The following is a 20,706-nucleotide window of genomic DNA, read 5'->3' on the forward strand; positions in this document are numbered from 1 at the left end:
TGTCTCAGTTTTTAACTGCATTGTATTTGTGGTTTATAAATGACAATAAACTGAATCTGAATCTGATAAGGTCTGACTGAGTATACAGTTAACAAAAAATGTTTTTCAAACCCTGATTGATCTTTACTCTGCCCTTTGTGTCATCACTTAATCTTTTGGGATCTCGGCATTGCTGACAAGGCTAAGTATCCGATTCCCATCTGTACATCCATATTCGTCTTTGGGAAGGTTGGGGTGAACCACCTCTGGAACTGCAGCAGTCCCTCAAGGAAGATGTTACTGGGGAGGGAATTTCAAGCTTTAGACCCAGAGATGACAACACATTGTCCATATAGTTCCAGATCAGTATGGTGTGTGGTCATGACATTACTTCTAAGTTGAGGAGAAGTGGAAGAGGAAGCAGCAGTATATTCAAGGCAGATGAAAATGCGAATCCAAGAATATCGAGTAAAGCAATCCAAAAGGGTTATCCAAAGGGATACCACAGAGACTGTTGTAATGTGAACAAAGTTACCGGAAAGCCGCTGAAGCTGATGGATATACAAGTGTTTTATTCAACAGGAACAAGCACCAAGCATTGTATTGAGACACTTCTGGAGGATGAGGCCTCCTGACCAAATATTACATGACATTTTTATATGCTGAAGATCAAAAGTAACAGCAAGACAATTCTATAGTTGCCGTATAACATATAACAATTACAGCACGGAAACAGGCCATCTCAGCCCTTCTAGTCCGTGCCGAATGTTTACTCTCGCCTAGTCCCACCGACCTGCACTCAGCCCATAACCCTCCATTCCTTTCCTGCCCATATACCTATCCAATTTTTTTAAAATGACAATACCGAACCTGCCTCTACCACTTCTACTGGAAGCTCGTTCCACACAGCTACCACTCTCTGAGTAAAGAAGTTCCCCCTCGTGTTACCCCTAAACTTTTGCCCCTTAACTCTCAACTCATGTCCATGTATCTACAATGCTTCCTTTGAATTACATGTAGTTGTCACACACCTCCTTCTTCACTACAGACACCGAAAGAGAATGTTAATCAGCATTGTTAGGTTTGCAGATGAATCTAGCCTGTAGTTCCATGAAAATGATTGTTCAGAACTGCATTTTAAATTGAATCTACAATCCATGTTCAGGTCTGAAGATTGGTTGCTGGTGAAATTAATATTTGCTATATACCCTAACTACAGAATACGGCCTGACAAGACAATAGGCTAAATGGACTTTTTCTGCCTGAATGTCACTGGTTCTATCCAAAGAGTACTGTGGAAGAAAAGCACGCAGGCTTGTACATATCAGACACAAATGGATCTGGAGCTTAGCAGTTCTCTAAACATCTCTCCAACACAGACCTGTGTGGATGCCGCACGTAAAACAGACACCTTGGTGAAGCTTCCCGTGGAGCAGAGCCTCTGAGTGAGCACAGAGAAGGGAGGGTGGTGAATGAGGCACTGAAAGCAAGCAGGGACATCAGAAAGATGCAATCTAAAGCCCCATTAAAATGCACGCCAATCTCTGAAGAAGATGATGTAGGTGAAGAAAGGCGACGTCCTCGAGATAAGTCAGGAAGCAATTCTTTTATCTTTTTATTTCAGATATAACTCTGCTACTGCTAGAGCCCGTAATCTATAATCTGGCAGTGTGATTTGGGGCCGATTGGGCGACCCGACTCTTTGCTGCCTCCGAGATTGTTCCGCGGGGCCGTCACCAAAGCGTGTGGCATGGAGGCCAGGAGACGGGGCGAGGGCTCATGGTGACCCTATCTCTCGCTGATTAAAGCGCCGAGGAAGATTAACATCATCGAGGCGGGTGCGGAGGGTGAGCGAGCACTCGGTGCCGTCTACCAGCCTCTCGCTCGCCGCTGCCTGAGAAATTCTCTGGATGTGGCCGTCTCTCGCTCCCTCTCGCTCGCTGCTCCCGAGGGAATGTCCTTGCGTTTGAGAGGTCTCTTTCCCCCTCGATGCTGTGGGCGGATGATGCTGGGGCAAGGTTTGATCACCACCGATTGTAGATTTGGACTTTAATTCAGGGTTATGATGTGTCCTAGTTTGTAGTTCTAGTTCCGGTCTCTCTTCTTTGTTACTACTTTTGGACGATTTTTGAATTGGGATGGGCTGCAGATAATGAACACTGAGCTGAAGTGCGTCTTTTGATTTTATTTATTTTTTTTATTCTGTGTTTTCGCTCCTTTTTTGTTGCCGTCTGCGCGATTTTTTTTTGTGCGTGGGGGGAAGGAGGGTTTGATGTTTGAAATCTTCCTTTGAACAGGTCGGTTCTTTGCTTCCTGACTGCCTGTGGGGAAGACGAATTTCAGGGTTGTATACTGCGTGCATACTTCGATGATAAGTGTACTTTGAATCTTTGAATTTTAGATCATGATTATGGAGCGAAGCTGCTTTGTTCAGCTCAACATTTATCAGACGTCTCACTTGGGATGTTGATCCATTGCTCAACAAAACAACATCTTTGACGGCTCAGTACACGGAATGGGTTTCAGCTCATATGCTGTGGTGGCGTGTGACAAGTTCACAGTGGAATATTAAACCACTCGCACCAAAAGTGTTATTTATTACTGAGAAGGATGAATGGGTAAGTTAATGCACAAGGGTCGAAAACCTAGTTACAGCTCATAGTGAACGTAGAACATAGACCATAGAAGAGTACAGCACAGAAACAGTCCATTCAGCCCACCATGTTGTGCTGAACCAACTAAAAGGTAAATCAAACCCCCCCCAAGAAAAAATCCCCCCTCTTCTCACAATGTCTGTATCCCTCCATACATCCATGTGCCTATCCTAGCGAATCTTAAAAGCCTTGAATGTATTTGCCTCTATCACCATACAAGGCAGCGCATTCCAGCCATCCACCACTCTCTGAGTTAAAAACCTACCCCTCACGTCCCCCTTGAACCTATCGCCTCTCACCTTCAATGCATGGCCCTTGGTACTAGACGTTTCAACCCTGGGGATCTGATACTGCCTGTTTACTCTACCTATGCCTCTCATAATCTTATAAACCTCTATCAGATCTCCCCTCGGCCTCCACCATTCCAGAGAAAACAAGCCAAGTTTGTCCAGCCTCTTGCGCCCTTTAAGCCAGGCATCATCCTGGTAAATCTCTTCTGCACTGTCTCCAAAGCCTCAACATCCTTCCTGTAGAGGGGGCAATCAGAACTGTACGCAATACCACAGGTGTGGCCTAACTAGAGTTTAACGTAACCGCTTGATTTTTGCACTCTGTGCCTCGACTAATGAAAGTAAGCAACCCATAAACCTTCTTCACCACTCCATCGACCTGTGTAGCCACTTTTCTGGAGCTGTGAACTTGGACCCCATTCACAGCTTCATGAGCTGTGGTATCATAAGTACTAATTTTAACAGAGTTATAAAGAAATAGAGTCATAGATCTGTACTGCTGGCACAGAACAACAAATTTACAACTTAAGTCAGTGATAAACTTGATTATGATTCTGATTCTGTTATACAGCATAGCCCTCTATACTGACCAACGTGCTCACTAACAGTAATCCTACTTGCCGGCATTAACCACACTGACCTCTATACCTTGCTGAGTCAACTATCTACGCACTTGACTCTTCAATGTTGTTCCATTCCTGCCTTCAATACCCCGTTATTCAAGACAAATTCTGTTTCTGTGAAAAAATATACTCTTGAGCCAAAGGGGGATAACCTCACTCAGCTTCCCTCGCCCTGTCGTTGAAATGTTCCTGCAATCCATGGGCTCAAATTCAAGGGCTCTTCATCTTACCTTCTCAATATTCATTGCCTATTTATTTATTGATATTATTTCTCCCTTTTTGCATTTGCACAGTTTGTTGTCTTTCGCACCCTGGGTGGATGCCCAAGTTGGTGTGGTCTTTCATCATTTCTATTATGGTTATTATTCTGTGATGGATTTACTGAGTATATCCAGAAGAAAATGTATGTGGAGACATATGTTACCTTGATAATAGATTTATTTTGGACTTTGAATTTAATATTCCCTCTTCCGCCCTCTTACCTTGAACCTGTGCCCTCTAATTTTAGACCATCTCTAACATGAGAAACAGACTCCAGCTATATACTGTCTTTTTTTCCCATTTTTTTAATTAGTTTTTCAAAACATTTTACAAATTAAAAACCCCAAATCCCAATGAGGAACATTAAAACAGTGCAAAATTAAGCATACAATAACAATATACTACAAAGGAAGAGAATTTAGCAAAAAAAAAGCACCTGAATTAAAGACAAGTAAGCTTAGTGTCCTCCCCAAGCCCCACAACACAAGAAAAAACAACAGCAACTCCAGACCAACCACAACACAATATAGAGAGAATAAGTCAGGACAGCCAAGCTCCCAGACTGTGAATACACTTAGCAACAGAGGATAATAATGCCTTCTACCAGAAAAAAAAGGAGCTGAAAGCAAGGGACCGAAAAGATAAAAAAACCCTAGTCAAGAGGAAGGTTATGAAAGTACTCAATAAAAGGTCCCCAGACCTTATGGAACTTTAGATCCGAATTGAGAACTGAATAATGAATTTTTTCGAGGTCCAAGCAGGCCATGATGTCGTTAAGCCATTGAGCATGAGTGGGCGGGGCAGTATCTCTCCATCTGAGGAGGATCAAGCGTCTAGCCAGGAGAGAGGCAAAGGATAATATTCGGCATTTGGTCGGACCCAGACATAAATCTGTCTCGCCCCAAAATCCGAACAGAGCAATTAAGGGGTTTGGTTCTAGGTGCTGATTCAGAATACACGATAACGTAGTGAAGACATCTTTCCAGAATTTCTCCAAGCTAGGACAGAACCAGTACATATGGATGAGAGAGGCCATGCCCCTCTTGCACTTATACACTGTCTTTATTTATTTCACCATACAGAGCGGAAAAGGTCTTTCTGCCCCTTCTGGCCATTGGAGCCACCTTGCACAGCATTCCCCGTCAAACCCAATTTAACCCTAACCCAAGCACAGGACAATTTACAATGAACAATTAACCTACCAACCGGTATGCGTTGATCTGTGGGTTTCCTCCCACAGACCAAAGACGTACCGGGTAGGCTAACTGGTCATTGGAAATCGTCTTGTGATTAGGTTTTTATAGTATGTAATGTCTAAACCTTGATCAAGTTACCTCTCAGGTTCCTTTGCTCCAGCTAAAACAGATCGAGCCTATCCAAACCTCTCCTTTTCCCTCAAGCCAGGCAAAATCCTTGTGAATCTTCCCTGAACCCTCTCTAGTTTCTAGTTCCTATAATGCGACGAACTGAACTGTGCACAGCATAAGTTTGGATAAGTATATGGATGAGAAGGGGTATGGAGAACTGTGGTCTAGTTTCTCCTTCTCTTCCCCTTTCCCACTTCCCCTTTCTCACGTGCATTTTCTGCTCTCTTTCACTTCTGCTATTTCCCCGTACTCTCTCTTTCTCTCCTTAGTCTTGTCTTTTTGCTTCATATTTCTCCTTGCTTTTTTTCCTTCTGCTAGTTCATATCTTTTCCTTTCTGCTTCTCCCCTCATTCCTTTCGCCATCTCTGTCACGAGGTGTGCTGCCGAAATATCGGAACCCAAGCGCAGACTCCGACGTAGAAGCAGTGACAAGAGTTAATTCATAATAATTCCAAAAGAACGTTGGTTTCTCAGCTGAGCGACAGTGCGAGAAATAATATTCTCAAAGCTAGGACCCCACAATTAGTGCTATTGGGCATCCACTTAAATAATATGAGTCACATGGAGTCCCCAAGCCTATCCAAATAAACTTAACAGACTTAAACAGAAAGCACCAGGAGATCCCACTTCAAAGAGTGCATCACTTGAGAAAAACACAAGGAATCCTAAACAATTAAGACTCATTAAACAACATTAAGGACCCTCATTAAACAACAATGAACTAATTCAGGTGCTCCAAGAACTTCAGAACCAAACGTTCTCTGGCGCCCCGCACCGGCCGGAAGAGCTCATTACAAGTAGGTTTTCATTGTTTGCACTGAAGTTGTTTTCAGAGTCTTTGCTCCATTGTGAAATCTGGTTCCATCTGGCTTGTGTTCAACATACTGGATTATGTTACCTTGGTAACTGGCATCAATTATTCTAGCGTTCTTTGTCACCTTCTGGCTCATGTCTAAGCAGATGCTGCACCAGTGATCCTCAGCCAGAGCAGGTTAAGGGGTCTAGAAGGGATGGAATTGCAGGGGATTTGTCCACTGGTGGGAGAATCAGAAACTCAGGCTCACTGTTTAACAATAAGGGGTCACCCTTATCTAAGGCAGAGATGAAGGGTCTCTTTTGCTCCTCTGAATAGGTAATGAGTCTTTTGAACTTAAATGGTGGTGAAAGCACAGAATATTTATTTATCGATTGTTTGAGACACAGCATGGAATAGACCCTTCTGGCCCCTCATACCAGTCACCGAGCAAACCCCCAATTTAACCCGAGCTTCACCAAGGGATAATTTACAACGACCGATTAACCTATCAACCGGTGCATCTTTGGACTGTGGGAGGAAACCGGAGGTCATGGGGGAGAACGTACAAACCCCTGACAGGCAGTGGCGGAAATTGAACCCAGGTCGCTGGTACTGTAAAGCGTTGTGCTAACCACTACGCTACCGTGACAACCCCCCACCCCAAAGGGAAAGAAGTACAGAGATTAGAAAGAAAAGGGATGAAAGGCCACCAGGAGGTAGAGGGGAATGCAGTGTTGAGGATTGTAATCTGGTTATTAGTATTGGTATCATCATATGTACTGAGATACAGTGAAAAGCTTGTCTTGCGTACTGTTCATACAGATCAGATCATTACACAGTGCTCTGAGCTGGAACGAGCTAGAACAGTAACAGTGCAGAATGAAGTGTAACAGCTTCAGAGAAAGCAAGCTACAAGATAATAACGAGTCAGATGGTGGGGCCAATTACAATGAAGCAGTGGTTTGGCCCCGGCTCCTAACGTGCAAGTTTGTATGTGCACGTGTTTATCTGGAGTCACGTGTGAAGGTGATCGGAATCAGGTTTATTATCACTGACATACATAGAAACATAGAAAACCTACAGCACAATGTAGGCCCTTCGCCCCACAAAGTTGTGCTGAACAAGTCCCTACCTCAGAAATTACTAGGCTTACCTCTGTTTTTCTAAGCTCCATGTATCTGAAAGTCTCTTAAAAGACCCCATCGTATCCGCCTCCACCACCGTTGCCGGCAGCCCATTCCACGCACTCACCACTCTCTGAGTAAAAAACTTACCCCTGACATCTCCTCTGTACCTACTCCCCAGCACCTTAAACCTGTGTCCTCTTGTGGCATCCTTTTCACTCCTGGGAAAAAGCCTCTGACTATCCACATGATCAATGCCTCTCATCACCTTATACACCTCCATCAGCTCACCTCTCATCCTTCCTCGCTCCAAGGTGCTCCGCGTTGTGAAATTTATTGGTTTGTGGCCGCAGTGCAATGCAATATCTTTTAAAAATTACTATAAGTTACAAGAAGGAATATTCAAAAAAAAAGTGAAAAATAGCGAGGCAGTGTTCTTGGGTTTGTGGACCGTTTAGCGATCTGATGGTGGAGGGGAAGAACTTGCTCCCAAAACTTTGAGTTATCGTCTTCAGGCTCCCGTACCTCCACCCTGATGTTAGTGACAATATCATCCACATTGTTGACATCATCTAGATCAAAGATCTGGATGATAATGTGGCTAACTGGTCAACACATTTGCAGATGGGCAACAAGATTGGTGGTGTAGTGGACAGTGAGGAAGGCTATCATGGCTTGTAATGGGATCTGGACCAGATGGGAAAATGGGCTGAAAAATGGCAAATGGAGTTTAGTGCGAGGTGTCGCACTTCAGCAGGACCAACCAGGGTAGGTCTTACACAGTGAACGGTAGGGTGTTGAAGAGTGTGGTAGAACAAAGGAATCTGGGAAAACAGGTCCATAATTCATTGAAAATGGCGTCACTGGTAGATACGGTCATAAAGAAAGTTTTTGGCACATTGGCCTTCATAAATCAGAGTACAGGAGATGGGATGTTATGTTGAAGTTGTACAAGATGTTGGTGAGGCCTAATTTGGAGGATTGTGTTCAGTTTTGGTCACCTACCTATGGGAAAGATGTAAATAATATTGAAAGAGTGCAGAGAAAATTTACAAGTATGTTGCTGGGACTGGAGGACCTGCGTTAGAAGGAAAGATTAAATAGGTTAGAATTTTATCCCTTGGAACATAGAAGATTAAGTGGAGATTTGATAGAGGGATACAAAATTAGGATGGGTATAGATAGAGTAAATGCTAGCAGGCTTTTTCCACTGAGGTTAGATGGGACTACAACCACAGGTCATGGGTTAAGGGTGAAAAGTTCAAGGGGAACATGAAGGGAAGCTTCTTCACTCAGAGGGTGGTGAGAGTGTGGAATGAGTTGCCAGCGCAAGTGGTGCATGTGAGCTCGGTTTCAATGTTTAAGAGAAGTTTGGACAGGTACATGGATGGTAGGTGTATGGCCGGCTATGGTCCCAGAGCAGGTCTTTGGGAGTAGGCAGGTTAAATGGTTTGGCAGGGATTAAGTGGGTTGAATGGCCTGTTTCTATGCTGAACTTCTCTATCACTGTTTGACTCTAATATAAGGAATAACTTTTAAAGCCTTGAGAAGCAAAACCCTTCAGATATTGTAGTTCGAATGAAAGGGCAGAGACCTCAAGAATATTCTGTTTTTCTCTCTCCAGAGTTGCTGACTGATCTGGTGAGTTTTTCCAGCGTAACGTGTGGCAAGAGTTCTTTTATCCAAGGAGAGGCTATTTGGAATGCAGAAGCTGATTGGGCTGTGGTGAACTGTGGATCCCAGAATTGCTTCTAGTTGTGTCTATTTTACACTTACAGGAGGGGAGACCCCGTGCTCCAGGTTCCATCCCATAATACTCATGAGGAAATGCATTGATGGGATTTTCATCTCAGCATAACCCCGACATCAAACAGAGAGCGTGTTCCAGGACAAGAAAACTCCTAAAAGGATAATGGCTTAATTTTCCATTCACCTCAGGCTTTAGAAAATCCACTCGATTATTTGGGAGAGGATTTAGCATAGGGAAGTTGTGCAAACTGTGAATGTGAATGAAGTCAAAGTAAAAATATTTTCAAATTACGTATAAGGCCACAGCACCATAAGGTGCAGGAGTAAAATTAGACTATTTGGCCCATCGAGTCTGCTGCACCATGTCATCATGGATGCACTGTTTTCCCTCTCAGCCCAAATCTCCTGCCTTCTCCCCGTATCCCTTCATGCCCTGACTAATCAAGAACCTATCAACCTCTACCTTAAATCTATCCAATGATCTGGCCTCCACAGCCGCTTGTGGCAACAAATTCCACAGATTCACCACCCTCCGGCTAAAGAAATTCCTCCCCTGGTCTTCTCATGATTCAAGATCCCAGGATGAAGGCAGCTGTCAGTCTGGAAGCCAGTGCAGGACGATTTCTCATCAAGGTGGTCAATATTATCTGTGCGCGTGAGACAAAGTGATGTGACAGCTTCTAATTTCAGACCCCGATTGATGAATTGCCATGGTCTTCCTGTGAGAGCACATCTCGCACCCACCTCTGGTGGTCCCTGAGCACATTGTACATGATCAGGAAAGATCAGCAAAGTTTCTACTTTCTGAGGAGGTCGAGGAAAGCTGGACAATGCTCGTCTACGCTCACGTCTTTCCACAGAGGCGCTGTAGAGAGCATCTTTACAACCTGCGTCACGGCATGGTACGGAAGCTGCACCGCAGTGGACAGGAAGACCTACAATGGGCAGTCAAAACTGCCCAGTGCATCACCGGCACCAGCCTACCCACCATCAAGGACATATATACAGGAAAGGGCCAGTACCATCAGCAATGATCCCACCCACCCTGCTCGCGGACTGTTTGTCCCACTCCCATTAGGGAGGGGGCTACGTAGCATCCACGCCAGGACCACTAGATTGAAAAATAGTTACCTTCCTCAAGCAGTAAGGCTGATCAACACCTCCGCCCACTAACCAACACCCCCAATACTTTATAATTTCCTGTCAATAACCTTATGTACAGACATTCCTGTACCCAGCATCACTTTCTGGACATACAATCAATCTAGGTACAGTATCTAAACTATCTTTGTATTTCTATTAATTGGGTGTATTTTATTATTGTGTTTTTTTGTGCTGCATCACATCTGGAGTAACAATTATTTAATTTTCCTTTACACTTGTAGACTGGAAATGACATTTAGCAATCGTGAACCTTGTATCTTTTTTCCTAGCCTGTGCATTTCTTCTTTCCAAATAGAGTTTTTCTGTTAGAATTTTCATGATAAGTGAAATAAGCTCTTGAGAAAATTCAGCTTAGCTCCATGATTCATCAATGAATGTGGCAGGAAAATTTGTAAAAAGAGTTTCAGTCTAAGATCAGGTCCTTAAGTAACCAAAGGTGTGAACAACGCCGGGATTTAAAGCTTCACAAAGCCGCACAGCAGAGGTGGATAAACAGAAAGTGAGAGGGAGAGAAAGAGAGATTGGGGGTGAGGAGAGAATGAGGTGGGACCAGTGGAGAAAATCAGGATTGAGAGGGAAAGAAAGAGGAGGGGAAGAGGAGTTGGAGAGACAGGGATAGAGCGGGAGGGGGAGAGGGAGAGGGGAGAGGGAGAAAGAGAGAGGGAAGAAAGAGAAGGAGAGGAAGAGGGGGAGAGAGAAGGAGAGGGGGAGGGATAGGGAGGGGGAGAGGGAGAGGGGAGGGGAGAGGGAGTGAGAGAGAGAAAGGGAGAGGGAGAGAAAGAGAGAGAGAGGTGGAGGGAGAAGGAGAGGAAGGGGGAAAGGGAGAGGGGTAGAAGGAGAGGGAGAGGGGAGAAGGAGAAGGGGATGAGAGAGGGGAGAGGAAGGGAGGGAGAGAGAGAAGGAGAGGGAAAAGAAGAGGGAGGGGAGGGGAGAGGGAGAAGTGGGTGACAAAGAAAGAGAGAAGGAGAGGTAAAGGGAGGGGGAGAGGTAGAGAGAGAGGGGAAGGGAGAAGGAGAGGAACAGAGAGAGAGATGGAAAGAAACAGAAGAGTGAGAGAAAGGGTGGGTGGGGACAAGACAGAAACAGTCATGTAAGATTGTAATGTGCTCTTCAGGCCTGTGAGGGGCGCTAGAGAGAACCTGAATTGGTTAATTGTTGTTTAAACAGCAATCTTTAATCATTGAGAATTCCTTGTATTCTTCTTGGGAGACTGGCTCTTTGTAATGTGGTCTCCTGGCACTTTTGCACTCTGCTTAAGCAGGTTAAGTTTATTTTGATTGTCTCGGGGATCTGTGTGACTTGCGTTATCGCAGGATCTACGGTACTCTGCAAAAGTCTTAGGCACAGATATAGAGATAGGGTGCCTAAGACTTTTGCAGAGTACTATGTTTGTCAAATTGAAGCGGAGAACGAGGCTGCAAATCTGATGGGAGCAAAGGATGAGTCCTGATGAAAGGTCTTGGCCCAAAATGTCGACTGTACTTTTTTCCATAGATGCTGCCTGACCTGCTGAGTTCCTCCAGCATCTTGTGTATGTTGCTTGGATTTCCAGCATCTGCAGATTTTTTCTTATTTGTGAGCAAAGTATGTTGGGGATTGTGAGAGGAGAGCACCGTGGGAGGAGTGAGGGATAGGTGGCAGAGGAGGAGTGCTTAGGGAGGCCGGAGATGGTGGGGGTGCAGACCAGGCAAGGTCTTTTGATGCCACGCAGTTGGCTTATTGATCATTACAGAGTGTCTCTCTGGTGCTTCCCTCTCCCTCCCCTCTCCCTTCCCCTTTCCCCAACCACGTTTCCCCTCTCCCTGCCCCCTTCCCACTCTCAGTCCATAACAGAGACCAAATCAAAATTGAGGAGAGGAGTGGGGGTGGAGAGAGGGGAATGGGGGGGGGGGAAAGATGGGGAGGGGGAGGGTGGAGAGGGGGGAGAGGGGGTGAGAGAGGGTGCAGAGAGAGAGGGAAGAGGGTGGAGGGAGAGAGAGGAGGAATAAGGAGAGGGGGAGAGAAGGGGAGATGAGGAAGAGAGGAGGAATAAGGAGAGGGGGAGAGAAGGGGAGATGAGGAAGAGAGGGGGAAGAGAGGGGGAAATGGGGAGAGAGGAGAGACAGGAGAGTGCGGAGAGAGGGGGGAGAGAGGGGAAGATGGGTAAGGGGGAAGAGGGAGAGAAGGGGAGAGAGGGGGAGAGGGGAAGGAGAGACAAACCAGTACTGTGCAGACAATTGGTGCTACTGACGTCTATTGCCACCTCCTGTAACTCTGTGGGACACAGATCGAACATGCTGGGGAACCCCATTGCAATTCGATGCACCTCAGTGTGAAGTTAAATTCCTCAAACCATGAGTGCTTAGTGTTCTAATTGATGGCTGGCAGACGAAGGATCTAATATTTATTTTTGTTGGAAAAGCTTCTGTCATTAGTCAAGACTTGGCAGCCGTTCGGGCAATATGTGAGTTTGACAAATATTTGCGTTAGTGCTGAAGGAGTGCTCCTTTCAGGAGAGTGGTGGTGGAAGAGACATTGAGCGCCGTGTGTAAAAATCAACAGGGGAACGGCTGACAGTGAACAAGAAATCTGCTGGAAGAACTCAATGAATCTAGTAGCATCTGTGTGAGGAAAGAAAGGATCATATTCCCCCCACACCGCTGAGTTTGGGAGCCTGTGAGATTTACATATAGGTACATATTCCATGCTGGAGATCTCTGATAAAGTGGCCGCTGAGTATATATTCCTGGTCTTCGGCTGCTGTGGCCATTTCAAGATTCAACATGCTATGTGTTCAGAGATGCTCTTCTGCATGCCATTGTTGTAACACGTGATTATTTGAGTTACTGTCCGCTTGAACCGGTATGGCCATTCTTGACACGATGTGTGCTGGCAATATCGGGGCCCAAGTGCTGAGGAACAACAGACTCTGAGGCAGACCAGTTTACTTACAATAATTGCAAAATCGTCGGCTTGACACCGCGAGAAGAAACAATCCTAAAACTTGGACCTGGCAATTAGCGCTAATTGGGCAAAGGCTTAATAACACAATGCACACGGAATCCCCGAGCCGATCAAAATAAATTTGGCAAGCTTGACCGGAAAGCACCAGGAGGCCGCATTGCAAAGAGCGAGATGGTCAGGAAAAAGACACGAAACGCTGGATGATTAACCACTTTTGTTGAACTGCAATAAACCATGTCAGGTGCTCTAAAAACCTCGGAGCCCATCGCTCTCTGGCGCCCCTGCACAGGCCAAGAGAGCTCATTACAATTCTCATCTGACCCCTCTCATTAACAAGGCTCTTTCTTCCACTGAACTGCCGCTCACTGAATTTATTTTTTTTTGTTTTGCACCGTTCTCTGTAAGCTCTAGAGACTAGGATGCATAAATATCTCGGGAGGTCAGCAGTTTTTGAGACTCTCAAACTCCTTCATCTGGCACCAGCAATCATTCCATGGCCAAAGTCACATTGATATCAATTATTCCCCATTCTGATGTTTGTTCTGAGCAACAACTGAACCTCTTGACCGTGTCTGCCTGCTTTTATACAATGAGTTGCTGCCACGTGATTGGCTGATTAGACATGTTTATTAATGAGCAAGTGTACGGGGTGTAACTAATAAGGTGGCCCCTGGGTGTGTGCAGGACCCTGATGCACCAGTCAGCCTCTTTGAGTGTACCTTCGGCCCTCTGCTTAACCAAGGAGGCTCGTAACCATACAACATGGAACAGTACAGCACAGGGACAGGCCCTTTGGCCCATGGTATCTGCGCTGGACAAGATGCAGACTAATTCTCTTTGCCTGTACAAGACACATATCCCTCTGTTGTCTGCATATTCATGTATCTATCAAACTGCCTCTGAAATGCTACCCATCAATTTGCTTGGCAGCCTGTCCTAAGCACTTAACACACTCTCTAAAAAAATTTTGTTGAAACTTTCCCCCTTTCACTTTAAATGCATGCCCTCTAGTACGATGGATGCTGGCTGATTGGCACACATTGGGACTACTGCAGTACATTTTGGCTCAATTAAGCAGTTCCCCAATTAGTTAAAAAGGTATATAAAAGATAAATTACCATTTAACTGAGTAATGAACTCTGTATTTAAATGAAATTCATAATCAATTAGAACACCACTAATGCCCTACAGTATGATAAAACTGTGAATTAGCTTGTAATAGTTATTGACAGAGGAATTCATCTGCATTCTTTTGATTGACTGCAAATGAACAGAATCAGTGTAGATACCTAACGCAGGTGATGGACTACCTTCATCTATTCCTTTCATCGTGCATTCAAGGACAATGTCGACACCTTCAAATGCTTCATAGCTCCTAACTTGTTGAAGCAGTGAAGTCATTTATTTTCACTCCTGGCTTTCCGCCATCCTCAAGTCTGAATGCTTGAAACTGCTGTGAGTAGAACAGTTTTGAGTTATATTACTGCTATTTCTCAAGAGCCATCAATGACGAAGATCACCGCTTTTTGAACACAAACACACACAACTGACACTATTTAAAAACTGTTCATTCTAAGCGTGGTGTTGTTTCTACCGGCCACACGACATGCATGTGACTCTTGTTAGTTAGAAAATATTCAGCAACTGTCTCTTGTCCTAATTAAGTGGTATAGTGTCCCAAATAAATGAAGGGAATCCTGGCTAGTTTCTTGATTAGTTTTTGTACTTTAAGAGTTGTCCCAAGTAAGTGGCTGCCCTGAATAACCAATGGCCCAATTAACTGAAATCCACTGTATTTGACATTATTATCATCATTATGTGCCATATCATATGATGTCATCATTATGCACTGTGTTGTATGACTTCATCATTATGTGCTGTGTCATATAATGTGGGTGATCATGATTGTTCTTGGCATTTTTTTCTACAGAAGTGGTTTCCCATTGCCTTCATCTGGGCCGTGTCTTCACAAGATGGGTGACCCCAGCCATTATCAATACTCTTCAGAGATTGTCTGCCTGGCATCAGTGGTCACATAACCAGGACTTGTGATCTGCACCGGCTGCTCATATGACCATCCACCACCTGCTCCCATGGTTTCACGTGACCCTGATCGGGCGGCTAAAACAGGTGCTACACCTTGCCCAGGGGTGACCTGCAGGCTAGCGGAGGGATGGAGCGCCTTACACCTCCTTTGGTAGTGGCATATCTCCACTCCACTCTCCCTATTTGACATTATTACTGTGGGAAAAAATTATTCCGACTGTTTACCCTTATCTATGCTTATTAGTGTTATAAATTTCTAGTCGGTGTCCCCTCAACCTTTGAAATTCCATAGAAAACAACTCAAATTTGTCCCATGTCTCTTTATAGCTCATGCCCTCTAAATCCCGCAGAGCCCTGATAATCCTCTTCCCTATCATTTCCATAGACTCCACATCCTTCCAGTAACTATAACTGTAATAATTTCTATGTCTTGTTGCCACAGAAGAACAAAATTCATGTCAGTGATAGTGAATCTGATTTTGATTCTGATTCTAATGCACAACATGAATTACAAACAATGCTCCAAGTGTGCTTTTAACAAAGTTTTATTTAAAAACAAGTGATTACAGTTACTTTTGAGGGAGGAGCTGTGGAAGTATTTCTGTACCGCTACCAGATCAGACACAGCCTCATCCTCGGTGCACATAATATGCCGCACAGAAGATTAAAATGCACCCCTTTTAAAATTTGGATTAGAAGTAGCTTGCTGTCTGTCTTGGGCACCTGCCAACAAAGAAGCATTTAGAATGAAAAGAAAGGAATGCGTTTGAAGCCTGTAATCAAAGAAAACAAAGTTCTTTTTCAGTGTGGTCACAGATGGAATCTGCCAATGTGCCATGCCAGTAGAGACATGCATAAACTGGGCTAGGGTTTTATCGTGTTATGTTACTACCTTATACTCTGGAGATACTCTGTAGACACTGGAATCTGGAGCAAAATGCCAGCTGCTGGAAGAACTGTGAGGAGAGAGAATTTGTCAACATTCTGGGCACACCAGCGGCCGTACTTCATTAGAAATTATGAGGAGACTTGGTATGTTACCAAAAACACTTGCAAATTCCTACAGATGTACCGTGGAGAGCATTCTAACTGGCTGCATCCCCGTCTGGCATGGGGGTGGGGGGGGGCATGGTTCTACCGCGCAGGATCGAAATAAGCTGCAGAGAGTTGTGAACTCAGTCAGCAACATCATGGGCAGCAGCCTCCCCAGCATCCGGGACACCTTCAAGGAGCGATGCCTCAAAAAGGCAGCGTCCATCATTAAGGACCCCCATTACCCAGGACATGCCCTCTTCTCATTGCTACCATCAGGAAAGAGGTACAGAAGTCCGAACGCACACACAGTGATTCAGGAACAACCTCTTCCTGTCTGCCATCCAATTTCTAAATGGAAATTGAACCATGAATAGAACCTCACTACACTACACACACACACACACACACACACACACACACACACACACACACACACACACACACACACACACACACACACACACACACACACACACACACACACACACACACACACACACACACACACACACATATATATCACCGAATTACAGGAAAGATGTCAACAAAATAGAGAGAGTACAGAAGAGATTTACTAGAATGTTACCTGGGTTTCAGCACCTAAGTTACAGGGAAAGGTTGTACAAGTTAGGTCTTTATTCTTTGGAGTGTAGAAGGTTGAGGGGGGACTTGATAGAGGTATTTAAAATTATGAGGGGGATAGATAGAGTTGACATGGATAGGCTTTTTCCATTGAGAGTAGGGGATATTCAAACAAGAGGACATGAGTTGAGAGCCAAGGGACAAAAATTTAGGGGTAACACGAGAGGGAACTTCTTTACTCAGAGAGTGGTAGCTGTGTGGAATGAGCTTCCAGTAGAAGTTGTAGAGGCAGGTTCGATATTGCCATTTGAAGTAAAATTGGATAGGTATATGGACAGGAAAGGAATGGAGGGTTATGGGCTGAGTGCGGGTCGTTGGGACTAGGTGAGAATAAGCGTTCAGCACAGACTAGAAGGGCCAAGATGGTCTGTTTCCGTGCTGTAATTGTTATATGGTTATATACACACACTTCTAAATGCTATTTACAGTTTTTATTATTATTCTGTATATGCATTACAATGTACTGCTACCACATAACAACAAATTTCATGACATATGCTGGTGATGTTAAACCCGGTTCTGATTCTGATTCTGGACTGTAATGGTGACTTCTATCCCCTTTAGAACTACTGCCAGACCCACTGAGTTTATCCAGTAGTTTGCTTTTTCCAGCCTTAGACACCATCCGTTTCCCTTCAAGGCAGTAATAGAAGACTTAAAATGGAGCACTGTACAATTATGTACCTGCTTCAAAGTGAGATCTTTTTTCAAATCTTTTCTCTCTCTCTTTTTTTTTGTTTTAGGTTATTTTAGTGGGGGTTTTTTCTTTTTCTTAATAATGGCAATTTTTGATCTTTTTTTTGAATTGTTAAGAGGGCTTGTGGATATTGAGGAGCTCAATATTATACTATATATGATTTTGACAGTGTACACTCCTTTTTTGGTGTTTGTACTTCCATTGGAATATGTAGTTGATATAACTTCTCCTCTGATTTGTATTTGTCTTTATATGTCTTTAAATCAATAAAAAAATTAAAAATTTAAAAAATGAAATCAAAGTGAGATCATATTTCTAAAATTATGCAAGTGAAGTATATAGAAAGGTTCAAAAATTCTAAGTACACTTATTATCAAAGTATGTATGCAGGATGCAGCCCTGAGATCTGTTTTTCTGCAGACAGCCACAAACAAAGAAACACCATGGAATGCATTCAAAGAAAATTTCAAGCACACAACACGCAAAAGTAAAGAACAAATCATGTGAATGGCAAAGAAGGTGCAAGTAACACACAGAATATTAAACGCCGAGCTGCAGAGTCCTTGAAACAATCTAGGAATGTTCAGTTGAGTTCAGTTCAATTTAGTGCTGTGTTGTTCATTAACTGCAGACCGCAGGGCTAGTCCGCCCTGGTTAATGTTGCGCAAAATAGCAATGGGAATAAGGAGCAATGCACACAAAATGCTGGAGGAACTCAGCAGGCCAGAAATCATCTATGGAAAAAAGTACAGTCGACGTTTCGGGCCGGAGCCCTTCGGCAGGACGGGTTCTCTTGTTTGTAGTAAAAACAAGGAGTACTGTAACCAGAAATCAGAAAAACAGATAACATGAACCGGAGTCCTCTGAAAACGAGCCCACTCTTCAAACCATGTCCAAAACCCAAAGCTCCTGCACCTTCCTCCGGCAGCAGTGAGCAAGAGTGCAGAGAAACTGGTCAAATGCAGGCAGATGGCACTCAACACCCACTTGACTTTCGCTCTTGTCCTCATTGGTTTCAATCGTGCTCAGCGAGAAATGGAGCCTTTTCTTGATATGGGTGGCACGCATTGCCAACCATATTAACAGAAGGAGTGCAGGGCGCTCAGTACCAGTAACAGTGGTGTTAACTGTTCAGGCTAACAAAATGGCTTCTCTGTCATGTTACTTAATGCTGTAATGGCTTTCTGTGTCTGGAGTGGTTGGGTTGTGACTGCAGATGAGGGGGGAACTAACCAATGGAGAATTGTTATGCTATCTTGTATGTGTGAGCTGAGCGGGAATTCGCGGTCTTTCTCGGGAGGCGAGCGAGGAGGTCGGACGTGTGAGGAATGGACGGCGGTTCCAGGGCGGCGGATACTGGACGTCGGCGGTTCAGACGCTGGCCGAAGGCTCGGAAGGTCATTGTGGGTGGAACTGGAGGCATGAGCTCCAATGTATTGAAATATTATGTGCACAAACTGATAAACTTACTGATTTGGCACCTTTAGGTTATCTGTTTCTACTAACCCATCACTAAGGAATAACTATAAGGTTGCAATTATTTACTTGCTTTTGGTGTACTGTCTGGTATTTGTGTTGTGAGCGTGTACCGGCGGGGGGGGGGGGGGGGGCATTACACCGTATTTACACCAAAGTATTGCATTATTGGTGGGGCGACGGCTGTTCACCCTAGGTGAACGGGGGTAAATTTGGGGCACAGATGCTACAGGAGTTAACTACAATAAGAGAAGTAATTATATGTGAAAGGCCAAGACAGAGTGGACATGGAGATGATGTTTCTAAGAGGATGTTACTGGCACCACAGTAGCGTAGCAGTTAGCATGATGCTTTTACAGCTCGGGGCGTCAGCGTTCAGCATTCAATCCTGAAGTCCTCTGTAAGGGGTCTGTACCTCCTCCCTGTGGAATCCATGGTTTTTCTCTAGGTGCTCCTGTTGGCCAGAAAGAGCTACAGTCTGCAAGTCAGTGAATTTTAATGAATCAAGGGCAGTGGAAGTAGACAGACCAATTGTCTTTGCTCTTGACATGAGGTTGAAGGAATGGGGCGGCCATTTTGTGAAGCTGCTGTGTATCCTCCATTTTGTGAACTGGTTTTGCTTGGTTGAATCAAGTGTTTTGAAATAGAGACAATGATATTCCTGGTAATCTGCTGAACTATAGATAATTTCCAAGTAAGAAGTTATTTTTGAGGTGATCTTTGGTATGATATCATGTACAGGTTTGTGAATGCTGGGGTCTATGTCAGCCCTGCATGACTTGAGCTGTTGCTGGTCTGAAAAATGACTCAGAACAAAAAGTGATAGATTGCCAGTTGTCACTTGTGGAAGAGGGCAATAAGTGGATGCTTGGCTTAGACCAGAGCCAATACGTAGGTGGCACAGGTCAGTCAGATGGCCTCGAACCAACGAGATTGAAATGCAACGTTTGAACTGATGAGAAGTTTTTTTAAAAATTTAGGAGCTTTGAAAGCAAAACAGCCTCAACTCTCTGGAGTCAAACCGCTGCTGAAGTAAAAAAACTCCACGTCAGACCATTGGAGACTAGATCGGAAACATCTGACCAGTATAGACTCCTTTCCTGGGTGTAACCTTTTCTGTTCATGGAGAGTCAGGGAAACTTAGTAGGTGTGCAAACCGGTATTCGGTTGTGTAAATTCATGTACTCTTCAGCTGAGAAATAAAGGTAGTAGTCAGTAAATACAGATTATCTCTGCGCCTGACTGATCATTATTAATAAGCAGTAATCCTTGTAACACTCCATTTTACTCCCACAGACAAGAGATGCACTGGTTATCAGGTTAATTAGTCATTATAAATTGTCCTGTAATTAGGCTAGGGATAAATCAGGAGTTGCTGGTTTGCACGGCTCGAAGGGTTGGGTCCATGCTGTATCTCTAAATAAAATAACTGATGGGAAAGTCTAGGACCAGAGGGCACAGACTCAGAGATGAAGACAAATTTCATTAGCTAGAACATGATGAAACTGTGGAATTCTTTTCCAACAAATAGCTGTGGAGGAAGTTGATATGTTCTTAGTAAGGGTGTCAAAGGTTACTGGCAGAAGGCAGGGAATAGGGTTGATAATAAATCAGCCATGATTGAATGGGGGAGTAGACTCGATGGGCCAAATGGTCCATCCGCTCCCATGTCTTCGGGACTTATGGTCTTATAACTGTGTCCAGTTCTGGTCGCCTCAGTATAGGAAGGAGGTGGAAGCATTGGAAAGGCTACAGAGGAGATTTACCAGGATGCTGCCTGGTTCAGAGAGTATGGATTATGATCAGAGATTAAGGGAGCTAGGGCTTTACTCTCTGGAGAGAAGGAGGATGAGAGGAGAC

At 44.3% G+C, this 20,706-nt stretch overlaps 1 long non-coding RNA gene across 1 annotated transcript; it reads left to right on the forward strand.

Annotated features, from left to right (window-relative positions):
- Positions 1-2,408: 2,408 nt before the first annotated feature.
- LOC132380765 (uncharacterized) lies at positions 2,409-8,982 on the forward strand. Its single transcript, XR_009507851.1, has 3 exons — positions 2,409-2,597; positions 8,719-8,735; positions 8,873-8,982. It is a non-coding gene; the product is annotated as an uncharacterized LOC132380765 (long non-coding RNA).
- The last annotated feature ends 11,724 nt before the right edge of the window (positions 8,983-20,706 follow it).

This window comes from Hypanus sabinus, chromosome 24 (genome assembly GCF_030144855.1).
Source record: "Hypanus sabinus isolate sHypSab1 chromosome 24, sHypSab1.hap1, whole genome shotgun sequence".
Lineage (NCBI taxonomy): Eukaryota > Metazoa > Chordata > Chondrichthyes > Myliobatiformes > Dasyatidae > Hypanus > Hypanus sabinus.